Here is a 24,121-nt window from a genome sequence, read left to right on the forward strand (position 1 = left end):
AGAGTACTACAGCTGAGAGGAGCAGCTGCTTGGGACTACTGCTCAGGTGCTGCAGAAAGCCTTCTTGGAATCTGACATGTTATCACTTTGGGATTGTTGGCCAGCTGCTCCTGACTTGGCCACATGAAGGCTCAGACTGTCCCAGTCTCTGAACTGAAGAGAACCAACACTACTAGCATATCTCTCACCACCATGAATGCAAGGTATTTCAGTGAAGAGTATCAGGAGGACATCTACAGATCCCAGACTGGCATGTGCGAGTTCTGAGGAATGGTGTAATAACCCAGTGTATCTGGGTGATCTTTGGAGACAGCTGAGACAGACCTACAACAGGGCAGTGGCTGACACCCAACTCATAGCCCATCTTCTCCAGCCATGTGGTTGACAGGGTCTTGGTGCTCCGGCCAGCTGTCAGGCCTGAACCTCTGAGGTGGGAGACCTGAATTCAGGACATTGGTCCACCAGAGACCTCCCGGCCCCACGTGATATCAATCAGTGAGAGCTCTCCCGGAGATCTCCATCTCAATGCTAAGACCCAGCTCCACACAATGACCAGCAAGCTCCAGTGATGGACACCCTAAGCCAAACAACTAGCAAGAGAGGAACACAACCCCACCCATTAGAAGAAAGGCTGCCTAAAATCATACTAAGTCCACAGACACCCCAAAACACACCACCAGACATAGTCCTGCCAACCAGAAAGCCTCATCCACCAGAACACAGGCACAAGTCCCTTCCACCAGGAAGCTTACACAACCCACTGAACCAACCTTCCCCACTGGGGTCAGACATCAAAAACAACGGGAACGCCAAACATGTGGCCTGCGAAAAGGAGACCCCAAATACAGTAAGTTAAGCAAAATGAGAAGACAGAGAAATACGCAGCAGATGAAGGAGCAAGGTAAAAATGCAGCAAACCAATGAGGAGGAAATAGGTACTCTACCTGAAAAAGAATACAGAGTAATGATAGTAAAGATGATCCAAAATCTTGGAAATAGAATGGAGAAAACACAAGAAACACGTAACAAGGACCTAGAAGAAATACAGAGCAAACAAACAATGGTGAACAACACAATAAATGAAATGAAAACTCTCTAGAAGGAATCAGTAGCAGAATAACTGAGGCGGAAGAACAGATAAGTGACCTGGAAGATAAAATAGTGGAAATAACTACCACAGAGCAGAATAAAGAAAAAAGAATGAAAACAATTGAGGACAGTCTCAGAGACCTCTGGGACGTTAAATGCACCAACATTCGAATTATAGGGGTCCCAGAAGAAGAAGAGAAAAAGAAAGGGTCTGAGAAAATATTTGAAAAGATTATAGTTGAAAACTTGCCTAATATGGGAAAGGAAATAGTCAATCAAGTCCAAGAAGCACAGAGAGTCCCATACAGGGTAAATCTAAGGAAAAACATGCCAAGATACATATTAATCAAACTATCAAAAATTAAATACAAAGAAAAAATATTAAAAGTGGCAAGGGAAAAGCAACAAATAACATACAAGGGAATCCCCATAAGGTTAACAGCTGATTTCTCAGCAGAAACTCTGCATGCCAGAAGGGTGTGGCAGGACATATTTAAAGTGATGAAAGGGAAAAACCTACAACCAAGATTACTCTACCCAGTAAGGATCTCATTCAGATTTGATGGAGATATTAAAACCTTTACAGACAAGCAAAGGCTAAGAGAATTCAGCACCACCAAACCAGCTTTACAACAAATGCAAAAGGAAGTTCTCTAGGCAGGAAACACAAGAGAAGGAAAAGACCTACAATAACAAACACAAAACAATAAAGAAAATGGCAATAGGAACATACATATAGATAGTAAGCTTAAATGTAAATGGATTAAGTGTTCCCACCAAAAGATATAGACTGGGTGAATTGATACAAAAACAAGACCCATATATATGCTATCTACAAGAGACCCACTTCAGACCTAAGGACACATACAGACTGAAAGTGAGGGGATGGAAAAAGATATTCCATGCAAATGGAAATCAAAAGAAAGCTGGAGTAGCAATTCTCATATCAGACAAAATAGACTTTAAAATAAAGACTATTACAAGAGACAAATAAGGACACCACATAATGATAAAGGGATCATTTCAAGAAGGAAACATAACAATTGTAAATATTTATGCACCCAACAGAGGAGCAACTCAATACATAAGGCAAATACTAACAGCCATAAAAGGGGAATTGACAGTAACACAATGACAGTAGGGAACATTAACACCCCACTTTCACCAATGGACAGATCATGCAGAATGAAAATAAATAAGGAAACACAGCTTTAAATGACACATTAAACAAGATGGACTTAATTGATATTTATAGGACATTCCATCCAAAAACAATGGAATACACGTTCTTCTCAAGTGCTCATGGAACATTCCCCAAGAAAGATCATATCTTGGGTCACAAATCAGGCCTTGGTAAACTTAAGAAAATTGAAATTATATCAAGTATCTTTTCCAACCACAACTCAATAAGACCAGATATCAATTACAGGAAAAAAACTGTAAAAATACAAACACATGGAAGCTAAACAATACACTATTAAATAACCAAGAGATCACTGAAGAAACCAAAGAGGAAATCAAAAAATAGCTAGAAACAAATGACAATGAAAAGAGGATGACCCAAAACCTATGGGACACAGCAAAAGCAGTTCTAAGTGGGAAGTTTATAGCAATAAAATCCTACCTCAAGAAACAAGAAAAATCTCAAATAAACAACCTGACCTTATACCTAAAGCAATCAGAGAAAGAAGAACAAAAAAAAAAAACCCTCAAAGTTAGCAGAAGGAAAGAAATCATAAAGATCAGATAAGAAATAAATGAAAAAGCAATGAAGGAAATGATAGCAAAGATCAATAAAAATAAAAGCTGGTTGTTTGAGAAGATAAACAAAATTGATAAACCATTAGCCAGACTCATCAAGAGAAAAAGGGAGACGACTCAAATCAACAGGATTAGAAATGAAAAAGGAGAAGTAACAACTGACACTGCAGAAATACAAAGGATCATGACAGATTACTCCAAGCAACTCTATGCCAATAAAATGGACAACCTGGAAGAAATGAAAAAATTCTTAGAAATGCACAACCTGCCAAGACTGAACCAGGAAGAAATAGAAAATATCAACAGACCAATCACAAGCACTGAAATTGAAACTGTGATTAAAAATCTTCCAACAAACAAAAGCCCAACCAGAGGGCTTCACAGGCAAATTCCATCAAACAGTTAGAGGAAAGCTAACACTTATCCTTCTCAAACACTTCCAAAATATAGCTGAGGGAGGAACACTCCCAAACTCATTCTACAAGGCCACCATCACCCTGATACGAAAACCAGACAAAGATGTTCCCAAAATGAAAACTACAGGCCAATATCACTGATAAACATAGATGCAAAATCCTCAACAAAATACTAGCAAACAGAATCCAACAGCACATTAAATGGATCATACACCAGATCAAGTGGGGTTTCTCCCAGGAATGCAAGAGTTCTTCAATAAACACAAATTAATCAATGTGATAAACCATATTAACATATTGAAGCAGATAAACCATATGATCATCTCAATAGATGCAGAAAAAGCTTTCAACAAAATTGAACACCCATTTATGGTAAAAATCCTCGAGAAAGTAGGCATAGAGGGAACTGACCTCAACATAATAAAGGCCATATATGACAAACTCACAGCCAACATCGTTCTCAATGGTGAAAAACTAAAATCATTTCCACTAAGATCAGGAACAAGATAAGGTTGCCCATTCTCACCACTATTATTCAACATAGTTTCGCAAGTTTTAGCCACCCCAATCAGAGAAGAAAAAGAAATAAATGGAATCCAATTTGGAAAAGAAGAAGTAAAACTGTCACTGTGTGCAGAGAACATGACACTATACATAGAGAATCCTAAAGATGCTACCAGGAAACTACTAGAGCTAATCAATGAATTTGGTAAAGTAGCAGGATAGAAAATTAATGCACATAAATTTCTTGCATTCTTATATGCTAATGATGGAAAATCTGAAAGAGAAATTAAGGAAACACTCCCATTTACCACTGCAACAAAAAGAATAAAATACCTAGGAATAAACCTACATAAGGAGACAAAAGCCCTGTATGCAGAAAGCTATAAGATACTGATGAAAGAAATTAAACATGATACAGACAGATGGAGAGATATACCATGTTCTTGGATTGGAAGGGTCAACATTGTGAAAATGACTGTACTACCCAAAGCAATCTACAGATTCAATGCAATCCCTATCAAGATACCAATAGCATTTTTCTCAGAATTATAACAAAATATTTCACAATTTGTATGGAAACACAAAAGACCCTGAATAGCAAAATCAATCTTGAGAAAGAAAAACGAAGCTGGAGGAATCAGGCTTCCTGACTTCAGACTATACTACAAAGCTACAGTAATCAAGATAGTATGGTACTGGCACAAAAACAGAAATATAGATCAATGGAACAGGATAGAAAGCCCAGAGATAAACCCACGCACATATGGTCACCTTATTTTTGATAAAGGAGGCAAGAATATACAATAGAGAAAAGACAGCCTCTTCAATAAGTGGTGCTGGGAAAACTGGACAGCTACATGTAAAAGAATGAAATTAGAACACTCCCTAACACCACACAAAAAAGTAAATTCAAAATGGATAAAAGACCTAAATGTAAGGCCAGACACTATAAAACTCTTAGAGGAAAAAATAGGCAGAACACTCTATGACATATATCACAGCAAGATCTTTTTTGACCCACCTCCTAGAGTAATGAAAATAAAAACAAAAAATCAACAAATAGGACCTAATTCAAGTTAAAAGCTTTGCACAGCAAAGTATACCGCAAACAAGAGCAAAAGACAACCCTCAGAATGGGAGAACATATTTGCAAACAAAGCAACTGACAAAGGTTTAATCTCCAAAATATACAAGCAGCTCATGCAGCTCAATAACAAAAAAATCAACAACCCAGTCCAGAAATGGACTGAAGATCTAAATAGACATTTCTGCAAAGAAGATATACAGATTGCCAACAAACACATGAAAGGATTCTCAACATCACTAGTCATTGGAAAAATGCAAATCAAAACTACAATGAGGTATCACCTCACACCGGTCAGAACTGCCATCATCAAAAAGTCTACAAACAATAAATGCTGGAGAGGGTGTGGAGAAAAGAGAACCCTCTTGCACTATTGGTGGGAATGTAAATTGATACAGCCACTATGGAGAGCATTATGGAGTTTTCTTTAAAAACTAAAAATAGAACTACCATACACCCAGCAATCCCACTACTGGGCATATACCCTGAGAAAATCATAATTCAAAAAGAGTCATGTACCACAATATTTACTGCAGCATCATTTACAATAGCCAGGACATGGAAGCAGCCTAACTGTCCATCGACAGATGAATGGATAAAGAAGATACGGCACATATATATACAATGGAATATTACTCAGCCATAAAAAGAAACGGAATTGAGTTATTTGTAGTGAGGTGGATGAATCTAGAGTCTGTCATACAGAGTGAAGTATGTCAGAAAATGAAAACAAATACCGTATGCTAACACATATATATGGTATCTAAAAAGAAAAAAAAATGGTTATGAAGAACCAGGGGCAGGACACGAATAAAGATGCAGACGTGGAGAGTGGTTTTCAGGACATGGGGAGGGGGAAGGGTGGGCTGGGATGAGGTAAGCGTGTCATGGACATATATACACTACCAAATGTAGAATGGATGGCTGGTGGGAAGCAGCTGCATAGCACAGGGAGATCAGTTCGGTGCTTTGTGACCACCTAGAGGGGTGGGATAGGGAGGGTGGGAGGGAGATGCAGGTGGGAGGGGTATGGGGATATGTGTATGCGTATGGCTGATTAACTTTTTTATACAGCAGAAGCTAATGCACCATTGTAGAGCAATTATACTCCAATAAAGATGTTAAAAAAATTAATGGAATGTAGCAAAACCAGTTCTAAGAGGGAAGATTATAGCAATAAAAATACCTCAAGAAAAAAGAGAGATGGCAAATAAACAGCCCAACTTTACACCTAATGGAACTACAAAAAGAAGAACAAATTAGGCCCAAGGTTAGCAGAAGAAAGAAAATAATAATAGTTAGAACATAAATAACATAAAACACAGAAAACCATAGATAATATTAACAGAACTAAGATTTGGTTCTTTGAAAATATAAACAAAATCGACAAAGCTTTAAACTAACTAAGGAAAAAAGAAAGACCAAAATCCACAAAATTGTAAGTGAAAGAAGAGATATTACAACTGATACCACAGAAATACAAAGGATCATGAGAAACTACTGTGAATTACCATACACCAACAGATTGGAGAACCTAGAAGAAATGGATAGATTTGTAGAGATATACAATTTACCAAAACTGAATCATGAAGAAATAGATAATCTAAACAGAATCAAGCAAATAAGGAGATTGAATTTGTAATTAAAAACCTCCAAACAAAAAAGCACAGGACCATATGGTTTCACTGATGAATTTAATCAAACATTTAAATAAGAATTCTCGGCAGTCTTTCTCAAATATTTCCAAAAATTGAAGAGGAGAGAATACTCCTAATGAGAATACTCCTGATGCCAAAGCCAGATAAGGGCATTACAGGAAAGAAAACTAGATGCCAGAAAACTAGATGCTAATACCTATGATTAATATAGATTCAAAAATTCTCAACAAATTACTAACAAAGCAAATTTAACAGCACATTAAAAATTTCATGCATCATGATCAAGTGGGATTCATCACTGCAATGCAAACATGGTTCAAAATAAATGTGATACATTACATTAAGACAATGAAACATAAAAACCATATGATCATCTCAATAAATGCAGAAAAAGCATTTGACAAAATTCAACATCCACTCACGATAAAACCTCTCAACAAACTGGATATAGAAGAAACATACCTCAACATAATAAAGTCCATATATGATAAGATCACAGCTAGTATCATACTCAATGGTGAAAGATTAAAAGCTTTTCCTCTAAGACCAGGAATAAGACAAGGGTGCCACTCTCACCACTCGTATTCAACATAATATTGGAAGCCCTAGCTTGAGGAATCAGGCAAGAAAAAAAAAAAAAAAGACATCCAAATTGTAAATAAAGAAGTAAAATTTTCTCTGTTTTCAGATGACATGATTTTATATAGAGAAAATCCTAAAGACTCCACCAAAAAAAGTTAGATCTAATCAACAAATTCAGTTTAGTTATAGGATAAAAAATCAACATACAAGAAAACAGTTGCAATTCTTTATGCTAACAATGATCTATGAAAATGAACTAGGTGAAAAAGAAATAAAGAAAAGAATTCCATATATAATAGTATTAAAAATAATAAAAGCCTAGGAATAAATGTAAGTAAGGAGGTGAAAGATCTGTACACTGAAAACTATAAGACATTGATGAAAGAAATTGAAGAAGATGCAAATAAATTAAAAGATACCCTGTGTTCAAGGAACATGGAACAGAGGAATTGATATTGTTAAAATGTCTCTACGGATTCAGTGCAATTGCTATCAAAATTCCAATGGCATTTTTTTTTTTTACAGAAAATAGAAAAAACAATCCTTAAGTCTTTTTGAAACCTTAAAAGACTCTGACTAGCCACAGCAATCCTGAGGAGGAAGAACAAATCTGGAAACATCACTCCTGATTTCAAAGTACATTATAAAGCTATATCAAAACGAACTATATTACAAACATATAATCAAAACAGTATGGTACTGGCATAACAATATGATAGAAAAAGACAAATATTGTATGATCTCCCTTATATGTGAAATCTAAAATGCCCAAACTCATAGAAACAGAAAACAGATTGGTGGTAGCCAGGGCCAGAGGTAGTAGGTAAGGAAAATGTGTGAATGTGGTCAAAAAGTACAAACTTCCAGTTATAAGATAAATAAGTTTGGGGAGTATAACATATGGCTTAGTTACTATAATTATCAATAATGTATTATATATTTTAAACTCTCTATGAGAGTGGGTCTCAAAAGTTCTCATCACAAGAAAAAATTGTGATTATGTTATTAACTAAATTTTTGTTGTAATCATTTCACAATACATACATCTATCAAATCATTACGTTGTATACCTTAAACTTATGCACTGTTTTATGTCAATTTTTATCTCAATAAACCTGGAAAACAATAAAAATACAAGCTTTCCAGGTAACTTTCAATTCAGTTAAGATTGAGAACAAAATTCATTGTCTGTGACCACTTCATCCTGCTTCATTGCTCTCCAAAGCATTTGGCTTTATGTTTTACATATCTATATTATTTTATATTTATTCACTTCTGTACTTATTTTCTATTCCTGCCCCATGGAATACATAATACCTGAAGGAAAACGCTTATCTCTTTGCTCATTTCCTTATCCCTAGTGACAATGACAGTGAATGGCATAGTACATACTCAATAAATATTTGTTGAATGAATGAATGAGAAAATAAATATAATAGATGTTAATCAATATTTGATGAATAAAGAAGTGAATAAATGAATTTCCCTCTTGTCATTCAATAACTAACTCATACTACTTCCTCTGTAAACCTTCTCAGGTTCTGCTATTTAAAATCAATCTCCTTCTGTACTACTATTCTTTATCACTATTTTTTTCTTCTAGATGTGATTTAATCAATACTATTTCTTTCACAATATCTATCGTGTGTTTTACAAAGTAGTCAATATGTAGTTTTGAATTTAATTACACGTTATATTTAACTTACTGTATCTCCCAAAATGAGTTTAAAATTAAAGTTAAATGTTAATGTAGTTCTAACATTTACAGATAATGCTAGAGACAACACAGGGTCAAAAATATTTTCATGCTACATTGGACTAAATTATAATGAGTATACCAGGGAAATCTAACATGTCTTAAGACATGTTAAGACCTTGTATGTAATACATCTTAAGAAAAACAAAATCTTTGAAAAAAAGAAGATTTATGTTATTATATAATGTGATATTATTGGATTCCTGAACAGGATTGATGATACTTCTTTAACAGCTGTGTTGCTTTATTTCAGAGAAAATGCAGGACTCTCAAGAACCTTGGGTGACAGAGCCATAGAGTCATAGAAGCATAGGTCTTATAATAACCAAATGACTGTGTGAAAAATCACTCAATCTTAATCTATCCCAGTCTCCTGAGAGGTTTGTCTCATGGGATTCTGGGAAGAATAATATAAACTAATGCATGGGTATAAAAATGTGTGTAATCACTAAGGTGATGTGTCTGAAGTATTAATAAAATGGTGAAATTAAGAATAAGGATGTGTTTTCTATCTTTGGAAATGTGTTTATGATTTTTTTAGATATGGCTTCAAGAATATTTATAGGGCTTAATATAATATCAATATCTAAAAGTAACACATATTACACATGGTACTGAACAATAGGTAATATCTAATGTTATTCTCTGAGTCTTGTGATATAGGTAGTATTATAGTTATTAAAATTGTAGATCACATTTTATAGAAAATGAAACTGATGTTTAGGAAGCTGACTTTAGGAAACAAAGTCAGTCAGCTGGGATTTTATTCCGGATCTGCCTAGCAAATCTGTACATACTGCCACAGGCAAAACCCAAAGGAAAGATTAGTAGTGAAACGTTAAAAGAGAGTTCTCTGGTATTTGATGGTACTGTTTCAATAAGAACACTTTCAACTGGCATATGCTTTACAAAAATACTTTACCTCTAAAGTGATTAACTAGAGGAAGTCACCATAAATATCAATATTATAAAATACAAAAATACTCAATAATTGTGAATGACTTGTTTATTCATTGTGAGTCATCTCAGGTATTCTATTTTATTAGATAAATTTATACAAATTATGTTCTACACTGTCCCATAGTCAGATTTTCATAGCAAAAATCGACAAACTAAAACAATTTTGATTCATTAACAGTCTCCTAGTTTCCTCTCACCCATTTGTACAGGCTGAGCTCTTGAAGAGGGCCTGGTGAAGTTAGGAGTCATCCTCCTGGTGGGGATTTCCAGGCACAGTGACCTGTGGTGATGATTCAGTTAAAAGCGGCTTGATAATTTATCTACTAAAGACTCTGTCAGGTTAAGTAATGTTTAATGCAATTTTACATTTATCTATGCCAAAGTAGTCCTCATAAAGCTCAGTATTACCTTTTTTTGTAAATTACCTTTAATTGGGGTGAGGAACCACAAGGATAATATTAATGCCTTCATTACACCCTTGTGTTCTACAAAATCAGATTTTTCAGAGAAAAATACAGCATGCTTTCTATTGTGTTATATATTTTGTATAACAAAAATGTTTTATTTATAAAAAAAACCAATGATAACTATTATATGAAATAAATAAAAATTTAAAGCACAGATTAATTTAAGGTAATATTCTTATAGATTTAACATAATCTTTCAGATAGGCTAAGGTTTTTGCTGAGTTAGGAGAGTCTAAATCTTCTGAGCAAGAAACCTTCCCTAGGCAACCACTGCTGTAGGATCCCAACCCATTTTGTATCTAGAACATTTAGGACAGCTTTGCTCTTTCCTTCTTTCCTTATCAGCCACATGGCTCTGAGCAATAACATATTCTCTACTCAGCATAAACATATAGTGGTGTACCTAGCATCTCTTTACTATGAGCATCATATTTCTCTCCCACATCCCTGCTCTAGTCCCACTGAGAGCTGCTAGTGGCCCTCTTGAGATAATGTAGAGAGAGACTGTTTGAAAATGAAACTCTAAGTGGAAAGCAGAACCCAGATATACAGGAGATTGGAGATATATATATATATTTTTTTTTTTAATTTTTCAAATGTGAGCTGTGTTTCTGTCACTGTTAAAAGGAAGAATTCTAAGGAGTACACTTTCTTAACTTTCTTCATAAGCTACAAATTTCTCTTTGAATCCTTTGAATACCATTCTGTCTTAAAACAGAGAAACAGTGGAAGAGTTGAAAGATCACACTGTTCTGGGAGTGAGCCCACTCTAGATTATTTTCTACTCCTAGGTTTTCCTGTTAGCTAATCTGGGTTGTTAGAATATATCGATGACCCAAAGATGTGTTATAGATGTGCCTATATACTGCTTCTTCCAGCCTGGGTACAACTGGTTGGACCCTGGAGCTCCTCTGGAGGCGTCCCAGCCCTTTATCCAAGTGTGCCATATTAATACAGTAACTTCCCTTGTGAGGGATAATGTGAAAAAAAGGTTGCGCATATTGAGCTAGGCCTTATGTCATTCCTAACTTACTTAGAAGGCTGAACAAATTTTACAAATTAAACACAGGTTCCTGGAGATTCTGATTCAGTAGGTCTGCAGTTGGATAATCTCTATTTCAGAAGAGCTCCCCAGATGATTCTGATTATCTTTCAGGTTTAAGAAACATTACACTAAATAACCCTTCCAAATCATGAAATTCAATTTCTCTAAGCCTGTTTCCATTCTGTTATGGGGTTACACCACATGAGAACATTACCTTTTAGAAATAGTTTATTAGAAATTGACAAGGTTGTTAAGAAGTTTTCACGGTGATTCCTCCATAGGAAGAGCATCCCTGGTGGTCGTGCTTAAATGTGACTATTAGGGACAACATTGTACCTGCAGGGATACCTGCGCGCATTACAAGAAACATGGAGCAGTGAATGGCTTCCCATATGGCCTCACTTAATGCCCTTTCTTCAATGAGGTATATTAGCAAGTAGTATGATGGAAGCTAGCAAAAAAAAAAGAAAAAAAAAAAGGTATCTGGCAGCAATTTTTACTTGGAAACCTCAGGAAAAAGCATTCCAGGTATAGCACTTTTTTGTCAAAGCACAGAGACAGAGTTGATTATAATTTGCTGACAAATAAATTCTTCTAGAGTTCCGGGTTTTACTAAAAAATAAAAAATAACTCTGAAAAAATATTAATTTCTTTTCCTGTGTGAAAACCTTGATCAATCTCTGAGATCAAGAAAAACTTGTCAGTGTTGAAGAGACGGATTCAGGCTGACACATGGAATCTACAATGGCAAGCAGCCTGAATGACAGATAGCCAACTTGGCAAGAGAATTAGTGTGATGCAAAAGAAACACCAAGGCCTTAGGGATGCTTTCTTTCTTGGAATAGCTTTCTTTTGTCAAAATGATGCTGCGTACTCCTAATTAAACACTGGCAAACACGTTTATCCAAGGCAACATGGTATTTGAATGAGGTTACAAGCAACATCAAATTGTTATCTTTTATGAAAACTTCACGTTATCAGATTCAAGTGAAAATAATTTAGTTAGACTAAGTACAGGTCAAAATATAACACTGATGAGAGATAATTTCATACAGCAAATACTTCAGAAGATGTCAAAGTGTTTTTGTACTCTATAAAAAAGTCAGTAATTATTGGTGTTTTTAATGCCTATGCTAATTGTTAATTGGAATCACACAGTTGAACATAATGTTATTAAATAATTGCTAGATGTTTAATGCAATATTAACAGAACACAAGTTACTTCATTGTGCATATTCTGCATATTAAATTTATGAGGTTATTAGTAGGTTGAAAAGCTTAATATGTCATGACTACAGCCATGGTCAAGATCTTAGTCATTTAGTGATGTTTGATTTATTGGGTTAGAAGAAATGATGATGCTACTCAAATAAATAACTGTGTAAATGACATGCTTTCTTCTATAACAGCAAATAAAACCATATTTAAAATGCTGAAAAATCTGTCATCAAAAAGCAGAAGCACGGCTTCCCTGGTGGCGCAGTGGTTGAGAGTCCACCTGCCGATGCAGGGGAGGCGGGTTCGTGCCCCGGTCCGGGAAATCCCACATGCTGCGGAGCGGCTGGGCCCATGAGCCATGGCCGCGGAGCCTGCGCGTCCAGAGCCTGTGCTCTGCAACGGGAGAGGCCACAACAGTGAGAGGCACGCATACCGCAAAAAAAAAAAAAAAAAAAAAAGCAGAAGCATACAAATAATGAATTCCAAACTTCAGAACATATTAAAAATAGGTATAAAGGAGATGAAAATATAAAAAATTAGTCTTGAGGCTAAAAATAAAGTTTTTTACTATATAACCAATATTTTTAATTTTGAAAATTTACAGAACATAAAAATTGAAATGTATAGACAATCTGGTAGGTACTATATGACAAAGTTAGAATCTAGATAATATTTAACTGCTTAAAAGGCTCTTATCAACTAGACATCACCTTAACTAGGTGATTAATTTAACATCAACAATGATGGGTTATGCTGACATCGTGTGTTACTTGAATTAATGTGCTAAGAAAGATGTAATATCACTTTGGCAGTTTCTTGCCAAAAAGGTTTAACCTGATTCTAATCATAAGGAAAAATCAGACAAATCCAGACAACAAAAAAAATGGTCTAGAGAGATTTGAGAAGATGGCGGAAGAGTAAGACGCGGAGATTACCTTCCTCCCCACAGATACACCAGAAATACATCTACACGTGGAACTGCTCCTGTAGAACACCCACTGATCACTGGCAGAAGACCTCAGACCTTCCAAAAGGCAAGAAACTCCCCACATCCCAGGGTAGGGAAAAAGAAAAAAGAAAAAACAGAGACAAAAGAATAGGGACGGGACCCGCACTAGTGGGAGGGAGCTGTGAAGGAGGAAAGTTTTCCACACACTAGGAAGCCCCTTCGCGGGCGGAGACTGCGGGTGGCGGAGGGGGAAAGCTTCGGAGCCGCAGAGGAGAGCACAGCCACAGGGGTGCGGAGGGCAAAGCGGGGAGATTCCCGCACAGAGGATCCGTGCCGACCAGCACTCACCAACCCGAGAGGCTTGTCTGCTCACCCGCCGGGGCGGGCGGGGCTGGGAGCTGAGGCTCGGGCTTCGGTTGGAGCGCTGGTAGAGGACTGGGGTTGCTGGCGTGAACACAGCCTGCAGGGGGCCAGTGCGCCACAGCTACCCGGGAGGAAGTCCAGGAAAAAGTCTGGAGCTGCTGAAGAGACAAGACTTTTTCTTACCTCTTTTGTTTCCTGGTGCGCGAGGAGAGGGGATTCAGAGTACCGCCTAAATGAGCTCCAGAGACTGGCGCGAGCCGCGCCTAAAAGCGCGGGCAAGAAGCCTGTGTGCGAGCACAGGTCACCCTCCACACCGCCCCTCCCGCGAGCCTGTGCAGCCCGCCACTGCCAGGGTCCCGTAATCCAGGCACAACTTCCCCGGAAGAACGCACAGCGCGCCTCAGGCTGCTGCAACGTCACGCCGGCCTCTGCCGCCACAGGCCCGCCCCTCACGCCGTGCCCCTCCCTCCCCCCCGGGCCTGAGTGAGCCACAGCCCCCAATCAGCGGCTCCTTTAACCCCGTCCTGTCTGAGCAAAGAACAGGTGCCCTCCCGCAACCTACACGCAGAGGCGGGGCCAAATCCAAAGCTGAGCCCCGGGAGCTGTGCGAACAAAGAAGAGAAAGGGAAATCCCTCCCAGCAGCCTCAGGAGCAGCGGATTAAAGCTCCACAATCAACTTGATGTACCTGCATCTGTGGAATACCTGAATACACAAGGAGTCATCCCAAATTGAGGAGTGGACTTTGGGAGCAAAGATATATTATTTTTTCCCCTTTTCTCTTTCTGTGAGTGTGTATCTATATGCTTCTGTGTGAGATTTGTCTATAGCTTTGCTTTCACCATTTGTCCTAGGGTTCAGTCTGTCCGTTTTTTTTTTTTTTTTTTTTTACTTTTTAAAATTTTTTCCTTGATAATTTTTATATTAACAACTTTATTTTATTTTATCTTTATTTTATTTTATTTTATCCTCTTTCTTTCTTTCCTTCTATTTTTTTCTCTCTTTTATTCTGAGCCGTGTGGAGGACAGGCTCTTGGTGCTCCAGCCAGGAGTCAGTGCTGTGCCTCTGAGGTGGGAGAGCCAACTTCAGGACACTGGTCCACAAGAGACCTCCCAGCTCCACATAATATCAAACGGTGAAAATCTCCCAGAGATCTCCATCTCAACACCAACAACAACAACCAGCTTCACTCAACGACCAGCAAGCTACAGTGCTGGGCACCCTATGCCAAACAACTAGCAAGACAGGAACAGAGCCTCATCAATTAGCAGAGAGGCTGCCTAAAATCATAATAAGGCCACAGACACCCCAAAACACACCACCACACTTGGACCTGCCCACCAGAAAGACAAGATCCAGCCTCATCCACCAGAACACAGGCACTAGTCCCCGCCACCAGGAAGCCTACACAACCCACTGAACCAACCTTAGCCACTGGGGGCAGACACCAAAAACAACGGGAACTACGAACCTGCAGCCTGTGAAAAGGAGACCCCAAACACAGTAAGATAAGCAAAATGAAAAGGCAGAAAAACACACAGCAGATGAAGGAGCAAGGTAGAAACCCACCAGACCTAACAAATGAAGAGGAAATAAGCAGTCTACCTGAAAAAGAATTCAGAATAATGATAGTAAAGATGATCCAAAATGTTGGAAATAGAATAGACAAAATGGAAGAAACATTTAACAAGGACCTAGAACTAAAGATCAAACAAACAACAATGAACAACACAATAACTGAAATTAAAAATACTCTAGAAGGGATCAATTGCAGAATAACTGAGGCAGAAGAACAGATAAGTAACCTGGAACATAAAAGAGTGGAAATAGCTCCTGCAGAGCAGAATTAAGAAAAAAGAATGAAAAGAACTGAGGACAGTCTCAGAGACATCTGGGACAACATTAAATGCACCAATATTCAAATCATAGGGGTCCCAGAAGAAGAAGAGAAAAAGAAAGGGACTGAGAAAATATTTGAAAAGATTATAGTTGAAAACTTCCCTAATATGGGAAAGGAAATAGTTAACCAAGTCCAGGAAGCACAGAGAGTCCCATACAGAATAAATCCAAGGAGAAACACACCAAGACACATATTAATCAAACTATCAAAAATTAAGTACAAAGAAAACATATTAAAAGCAGCAAGGGAAAAACAACAAATAACACACAAGGGAATCCCCAAAAGGTTAACACCTGAACTTTCAGCAGAAACTCTGCAAGCCAGAAGTAAGTGGCAGGACATATTAAATTGATGAAGGAGAAAAACCTGAAACCAAGATTACTCTACCCAGCAAGGATCTCATTCAGATTTGATGGAGAAATTAAAACCTTTACAGACAAGCAAAAGCTGAGACAGTTCAGCACCACCAAACCAGCTTTATAACAAATGCTAAAGGAACTTCTCTAGGGAAGAAACACAAGAGAAGGAAAAAACCTACAATAACAAACCCCAAACAATTAAGAAAATGGGAATAGGAACATACATATCGATAATTACCTTGAATGTAAATGGATTAAATGCTCCCACCAAAACACACAGACTGGCTGAATGGATACAAAAACAAGACCCGTACATATGCTGTCTACAAGAGACCCACTTTAGACCTAGGGACACATACAGACTGAAAGTGAGGGGATGGAAAAAGATATTCCATGCAAATGGAAATCAGAAGAAAGCTGGAGTAGCAGTTCTCATATCAGACAAAATATACTTTAAAGACTATTACAAGAGACAAAGAAGGACACTACATAATGATCAAGGGATCGATCCAAGAAGAAGATATAACAATTGTAAATATTTATGCACCCAACATAGGAGCACCTCAATACAGAAGGCAAATACTAACAGCCATAAAAGTTTTCTGCTACCAGAAAACTACTAGAGCTAATCAATGAATTTGGTAAAGTAGCAGGATACAAAATCAATGCACAGAAATCTCTGGCATTCTTATACACTAATGATGAAAAATCTAAAAGTGAAATCAAGAAAACACTCCCATTTACCATTGTAACAAAAAGAATAAAATATCTAGGAATAAACCAACCTAAGGAGACAAAAGACCTGTATGCAGAAAATTATAAGATACTGATAAAAGAAATTAAAGATGATACAAATAGATGGAGAGATATACCATGTTCTTGGATTGGAAGAATCAACATTGTGAAAATGACTCTACTACCCAAAGCAATCTACAGATTCAGTGCAATCCCTATCAAACTACCACTGGAATTTTTCACAGAACTAGAACAAAAAATTTCACAATTTGTATGGAAACACAAAAGACCCAAAGCAATCTTGAGAACAAAAAATGGAGCTGCAGGAATCAGGCCCCCTGACTTCAGATTATACTACAAAGCTACAGTAATCAAGACAGTATGGTAATGGCACAAAAACAGAAATATAGATCAATGGACCAGGATAGAAAGCCCAAAGATAAACCCACGCACATATGGTCACCTTATCTTTGATAAAGGAAGCAAGAATATACAGTGGAGAAAAGACAGCCTGTTCAATAAGTGCTGCTGGGAAAACTGGACAGGTACATGTAAAAGTATGAAATTAGAACTCTCCCTAACACCATGCACAAAAATAAACTCAAAATGGATTAAAGACCTAAATATAAGGCCAGACACTATCAAACTCTTAGAGGAAAACATAGGCAGAACACTCTATAACATAAATCACAGCAACATCCTTTTTGACCCAACTCCTAGAGAAATGGAAATAAAAACAAAAATAAACAAATGGGACCTAATGAAACTTAAAAGATTTGCACAGGAAAGGAAACCATAAACAAGACACAAAGACAGCCTTTGGAATGGGAGAAAATATTTGCAAATGAATCAACTGACAAAGAATTAATCTCCAAAATTTACAAGCAGCACATGCAGCTCAATAACAAAAAAAGCAAACAACCCAATCCAAAAATGGACAGAAGACCTAAATACACATTTCTCCAAAGAAGATATACAGACTGCCAACAAACACATGAAAGAATGCTCAACATCACTAATCATTAGAGAAATGCAAATCAAAACTACAATGAGATATCATTTCACACCGGTCAGAATGGCCATCATCAAAATATCTAGAAACAATAAATGCTGGAGAGGGTGTGGAGTAAAGGGAACCCTCTTGCACTGTTGGTGGGAATGTAAATTCATACAACTACTGTGGAGAACAGTATGGAGGTTCCTTAAAAAACTACAAATAGAATGACCATACAACCGAGCAATCCCACTACTGGGCATATACCCTGTGAAACCCATCATTCAAAAAGAGTCAGGTACCAAAATGTTAATTTCAGCATTATTTACAATAGCCAGGACATGGAAGCAACCTAAGTAAGTGTCCGTCAACGGATGAATGGATAAAGAAGATGTGGCACATATATACAATGGAATATTACTCAGCCATAAAAAGAAACGAAATTGAGTTATTTGTAGTGAAGTGGATCGACCTAGAGTCTGTCATACAGTGAAGTCAGAAATAGAAAAACAAATACAGCATGCTAACACATATATATGGAATCTAAGAAAAAAACATTTAAAAAAAGGTCATGAAGAACCTAGGGGTAAGACGGGAATAAAGACACAGACCTACTAGAGTATGGGCTTGAGGATACGGGGAGGGGGAAGGGTAAACTTGGATGAAGTAAGAGAGTGGCATGGACATATATACACCACCAAACGTAAAATAGATAACTAGTGGGAAGCAGCCGCATAGCACTGGGAGATCAGCTAGGTGGTTTGTGACCACCTAGAGGTGTGGGATAGGGAGGATGGGAGGGAGGGAGACGCAAAAGGGAAGTGATATGGGAACAGATGTATATGTATAACTGGTTCACTTTGTTATAAAGCAGAAACTAACACATCATTGTAAAGCAATTATACTCCAATAAAGATGTTAAAAAAAAATAGGTCTAGAGTCTTCAAAAATGTCCATGTCATGGACTTTTAAAAAAATGCAGAACTCTACTAGGTGTAAAAGTACTAAAGAGAATGATAACTAAAGCAATTTTGATCCTTGTTTGGATCAGGAATTGGATGGAAAAAGAAATAGCTATAAGATACATTACTAGAATAAAAGTGGATATTCGAATACTGACTATAAATTAGACAATAGTAGTGTATCAATTTAATTTTCATGAGTGTGATAATTGCATTATGGTAATTTTGGATAATGGGTGGAGGAAATACACAATAAAGAACTTGATGTGAATTTTCATGATGTCTGAAACTTTTTCTCAATGTCAGAGAAAATATATATATGCACTTGTGAATATATATGTATATACACATAAGTGTATGTATGCACATTGTGTGTATATATGTATGTCTCATATATATGGTGTGTATACATATGTATGTATATATATATGTCCAGAAAGAGAGAGGGAGGAAAGAAGGAAGGAAGGAAGGAAGGAGGGAAGAAAGGAAAGAAGGGGGAAGGAAGGAAAAAGGAAAGAAAGAAAATGTGACAAATTATTAAGAATTGATGATCCTAGGTAAAAGGTGTTATGTATATTTATTTTACATGTCTTACAAATTAACTTAAAGTTGAAATTTTTCAAAAAAATTTGAGGGCAAAATAAGTTATTTTTGTTGTACCTAAATCATACATTCAACAACAAACCTTCATTAGTTATCAAGTATTATACTTGATCATGAGACCATGACCTAAGCTTCACGAAGGGCAAAAGGACGGAAAGAGAAGTGTAACAGCGCGACTGAGAGCCCAGGTTCACATCCTACGTGATCACTGATCAGCTGAAAGATTACTGTCAGTCATTTCATCTTTCCGGACATCAGATTGCTCATCTCTAACGTGATGGAGTTGGACCGAGATGAGTTCAGAAGTCACACATATAATTCAGATTCAGTGATTCTCAAAGGCAGACTGATAGGAAAGAGACAATCCTATCAAGTACGTGTCATCAAGCCATGTTAAGATGCTGGAAAATGCTACAACCCAGGCAAAGGGCAGGACTGTTTGGTGCTTAATCAGCCAGAAAACTGTGACATTCCTTTTCTCCATTATGATTCCTCAAAGAAAAGCAAACACCAAACTTGGACCATCACCAACCTCATTACATTATTGCTATACTAGCATCTGTTAGAGTACCAGGTGCTGATAGAACTTCTACAGAGAAACTAACAAATTACTTAACGATTGATGTGTTCAACCACCCACATCTGGAAAGAAGAACACATTTTATAGGCTTAGGAAAGCAGATCATTTATACATTTGCACAAACAAAAGATGAACTGTGCTACTGTGGAAGGATTTTTTAGAAAAATTTTCTTATAGGAAAGATTTTTTCACATAGAATGAGCTATGTTTGACAGATTATATGAATCACTGGCTGAGGACTCAATTGAATAGTATGGTGATTTCTGTGTTAGGTTCATTTTTTTCTGTTTATCAAGTCCATTGTTGGGAAATTTGAAAAGACTGGTTGTTTTAAGACATTCTGACATGCTGTAATTACCATAAGGAAATGTGGATATGAGATCTAGAAAAACGGGAGATACTAATTTACTTAAAATCATCAGAAAGGTAATTCAGGGCCCTCGGGCCCTCCCCCAGCTCTGGTAACCGCAGGCTGCCCTGAGGGGGCGGCTCGGCTGCAGGCGGTTTGGCAGATTGGTGAGGGAATGAGGAGAAAAGCAAACGGCCGTCTCCTCCCTGCCCCATAGCGTGCTCGCTTTCCTGATGGGGCTTTCGAGAATCTCGAGGCCATCTTGCAAGCCATATTTGAACTGGCCAAAGACAACTTCAGACCTGTATAATGTAACAGCAAAGGTCAGAAAACATTAGGCAGTAGAAGTGTGAGCATATTAAGCAAGACGAACGTCTCAGGAAGCAGTTGTGGAAGCCCTAGTTCTGCAGATGTATCTAATGACTTTAAGGATCTTTGGACAACACTAAAGGAGTATCATGATAAAGAAGTACAAGGTCTACAAGTAAAAGTAACCAAACTGAAAAAGGAATGGATTCGAGATGCACTAAGACTAGAAGAATTCTTCACCAAAAATCAACAGCTGAGAGAGCCACGGAAAGTCCTTCATGAAACCATTAAAATTTCAGAAGACCGATTAAGAGCAGGTTTACATGATCACTGTGCAGTAACTGAAGAACATATGCGGAAGAAACAGCAAGAGTTTGAAAATATTCAGCAGCAGAATCTTAAGCTTATCACAGAGCTTATGAATGAAAAGAATGCAGGAAGAAAATAAAAAGCTTTCTGAACAGCTGCAGCAGAAAACTGAGAATGATCAACCACAACAAGCAACCGATCTTGAATCCGAGGAAGATGTTATTCCAGATGCACCAGCAACAACCTTTTCATTTTCTGGCACTAACCGGCTGTGAAGGAAGGAGAACCTCCACGTCCGACACGTAGAACCAACACATACGAAACTGAAGCACTCTGGGTGTGCACGTGAATGGAGAAAAGTACCAAAGTCTTCACCTCATCCGCAACATAAACATAATGAACGTGAAATTCTAGTGGCTGACACTTGTGATCAGAGTCAAGCTCCAGTGGCTAACACACATGGAAAAAGCAGTTATCCTCCTGATAATTTAGCTACAGTTGTTGCTGAAACACTTGGACTTAGTGTTCAAGATGAATCTGAATATCGAGGACCTAGGAGCCCACTTGGTGATGAGCTCTACTACTGTGTGGAAGGAGATCACAGAAAACCTTTTGAGGAATCTAGAAGAAATTGTGAAGATGGTTTAAGATTTTCAGATTCTAATTCAAAGACTCCTCCTCAAGAAGAATCGACTACTTGGGTATCATCTCCTGTATTTGGAGCTACCTCTAATGTGAAAAATAGTTTAGGTTTGAATACAAGTTTGTCCCCTTCTCTTTTAGAGACTGGTAAGAAAAACCATCTGAAAACAATGTCTTTCAGCGACACTTCTAATTCTAGATCAGAGAAACCTAGATGAAAATCTGAAGATGGTGCCCTTTTCACACATCATAATCTTGGGGCTGAAGTGAACAAGATCACTAACGAGTCATCTTCTAATAAGCAGATGCTTATAAATAAAAATACAAGTGAACCCCTAAGTGAACAGGATAGTATTGGTCACATTAAAGATACTGTTACTGGGCTTCCCTGGTGGCGCAGTGGTTGAGAGTCCGCCTGCCGATGCAGGGGACGAGGGTTCGTGCCCCGGTCCAGGAAGATCCCACATGCCGCGGAGCGGCTGGGCCCGTGAGCCATGGCTGCTGAGCCTGCGCGTCCGGAGCCTGTGCTCCGCAACGGGAGAGACCACAACGGTGAGAGGCCCTAGTACCGCAAAAAAAAAAAAAAAAAAAAAAAAAAGATAGTTACTGATAAAGGTAAACATGTGGTACCCCTGAAATCACTGGGAGGCCGAACCAAAAGGAAGAAAATCAAGGAAGAAAGTGAAGATGAAGTAAGCTGCCCCCAAGCCTCCTTTGATAAAGAAAATGCTTTTCCTTTTCCACTGGATAGTCACTCTTACATGAATGGAGACTATGTGATGGATAAACCTCTGGATCTGTCTGATCGATTTTCACCTATTCAGCGACAAGAGAAAAGCCAAGGAAGTGACAACTCTAAAACTGGATTTAGGCAAGTGACCCTTTATGAGGTTTTGAAGCCTGTCGCAAAGGGCTCTTCCTCAAGCGGTAAGGCCTTGAGTGGGAGCTGTGGATTAACCAAAGATTCCCCAGAAGAGACCAGCAGTTTACAGGAGTCCCTCCTCCCGTCCTTGAGTAAATCTCCGGATAATAAAGCACTGTTACAAATAAAGGAAGAAAATTCTATCTTTAAAATTCCTCTACGTCCACGTGAAAGTTTGGAGACAGACAATCTTTTTGATGACATGAACGGTGCTGGTTTATGTGAGCCTATAAAAATAAAAACCAGGTCAGTCCATGGAGCATGTGAACTTGCATCAGTTCTTCAGTTAAATCCAGTAGAATTGTTAAAACAAAGTCTCTACAGAACAACTAAGATGTATCCTTTGAAAACATCCAGTGGAGTATAGATCCAGGAGCAAATCTTTCTCAGTATAAAATGGATATTACTGTAGTAGATACAAAGGGTGGCAGTCAGTCAAGATTAGCAGGAGGAAAGACAGTGGACATGGACTGTACGTTGGTTAGTGAAACTATGCTTTTAAAAATGAAGAACCAAGAGCAGAAGGGAGGAAAAAGTCCAAATGGAGAAAGAAAAATGAAAGATAGCTTGGAAGATATGTTTGATCGGACTACACATGAAGAATATGAATCCTGTTTGGTGGATAGCTTCCCCTAAGTAGCAGATGAAGAGAAGGAGTTGTCAACTGCTACAAAAAAAACAAACTCTCCTGGTGATAAGCAAGATAAAGTCAAACAGAAAGCGTTTGTGAAGCCATATTTTAAAGATGATGAAAGAGAGACTAGCTTACAAACTTTTCCTCATATTGAGGTGGTTTGGAAAAAAGAAGAAAGAAAAAAATTGCTTGGACACACATGTAAGGAATGTGAGATTTATTATGCAGATTTTCCAGCAGAAGAGAAAAGAAGTTGGCTTCCTGCTCAAGACACCGATTTCGCTACATTCCACCCAACACACCAGAGAATTTCTGGGAAGTTGGTTTTCCTTCCACTCAGACTTGTATGGAAAGAGGTTACATTAAAGAAGATCTTGATCCTTCTCCTCATCCAAAAAGACAGCAGCCTTGCAATGCAATACTTTTTCCAAAAGGCAAAGAGCAGAAGACATAAATGTTGAAGCAAAAACAGGAGAAATGACAATATTCTTTTTATTTATAGTTAAAGTTGGTATTAAACATTGATTTTTTTGATCTTCTGAAAACTGATTTATAACTCATTTTTCTATTGAAAATATTTTTAAATGGCATTTACCCATCACACAGATGACTAAAAATGGATAAGTTTATGTCATATTTTCTTGCTTTTGCACCTTTAAAAAATAAGGTGCTTTCATTTTGTACTCCAAGTTAAGAGTTGTTTATTACTTTATTTGGTAATATCAATTTTGAAAATATAAAAAAAGAAAAAGAAAGGTAATTCAAATACTGTTATTTCCATATGAAAGGAGTCTCAATACCCTTGGTCAAATCCAAGCTACTTTCCTGGGAACCAAGGCTCTGCCAGTCTAGTCTTTACTTAACACTGTATGTAAAGTGTATACATTATACATCTTACCCAATATTATACACCTGACACTATGAGTTTGTTATACTGTTAGCATTTCCTGGACAAACCTTGTTCTCTTCTC

At 37.6% G+C, this 24,121-nt stretch overlaps 1 pseudogene across 1 annotated transcript in view; it reads left to right on the forward strand.

Annotated features, from left to right (window-relative positions):
• Positions 1–23,604, forward strand: part of LOC307195231 (DNA endonuclease RBBP8-like) — a 97,537-nt pseudogene extending 73,933 nt beyond the window's left edge. Inside the window, exons 3-4 of the transcript in view lie at positions 20,653–21,945; positions 22,198–23,604. The product of the transcript in view is annotated as a DNA endonuclease RBBP8-like (transcript). The remainder of the gene's footprint in view (positions 1–20,652; positions 21,946–22,197) is intronic.
• The last annotated feature ends 517 nt before the right edge of the window (positions 23,605–24,121 follow it).

Source organism: Stenella coeruleoalba (assembly GCF_951394435.1).
Source record: "Stenella coeruleoalba genome assembly, chromosome: 12".
NCBI classification, from domain to species: domain Eukaryota; kingdom Metazoa; phylum Chordata; class Mammalia; order Artiodactyla; family Delphinidae; genus Stenella; species Stenella coeruleoalba.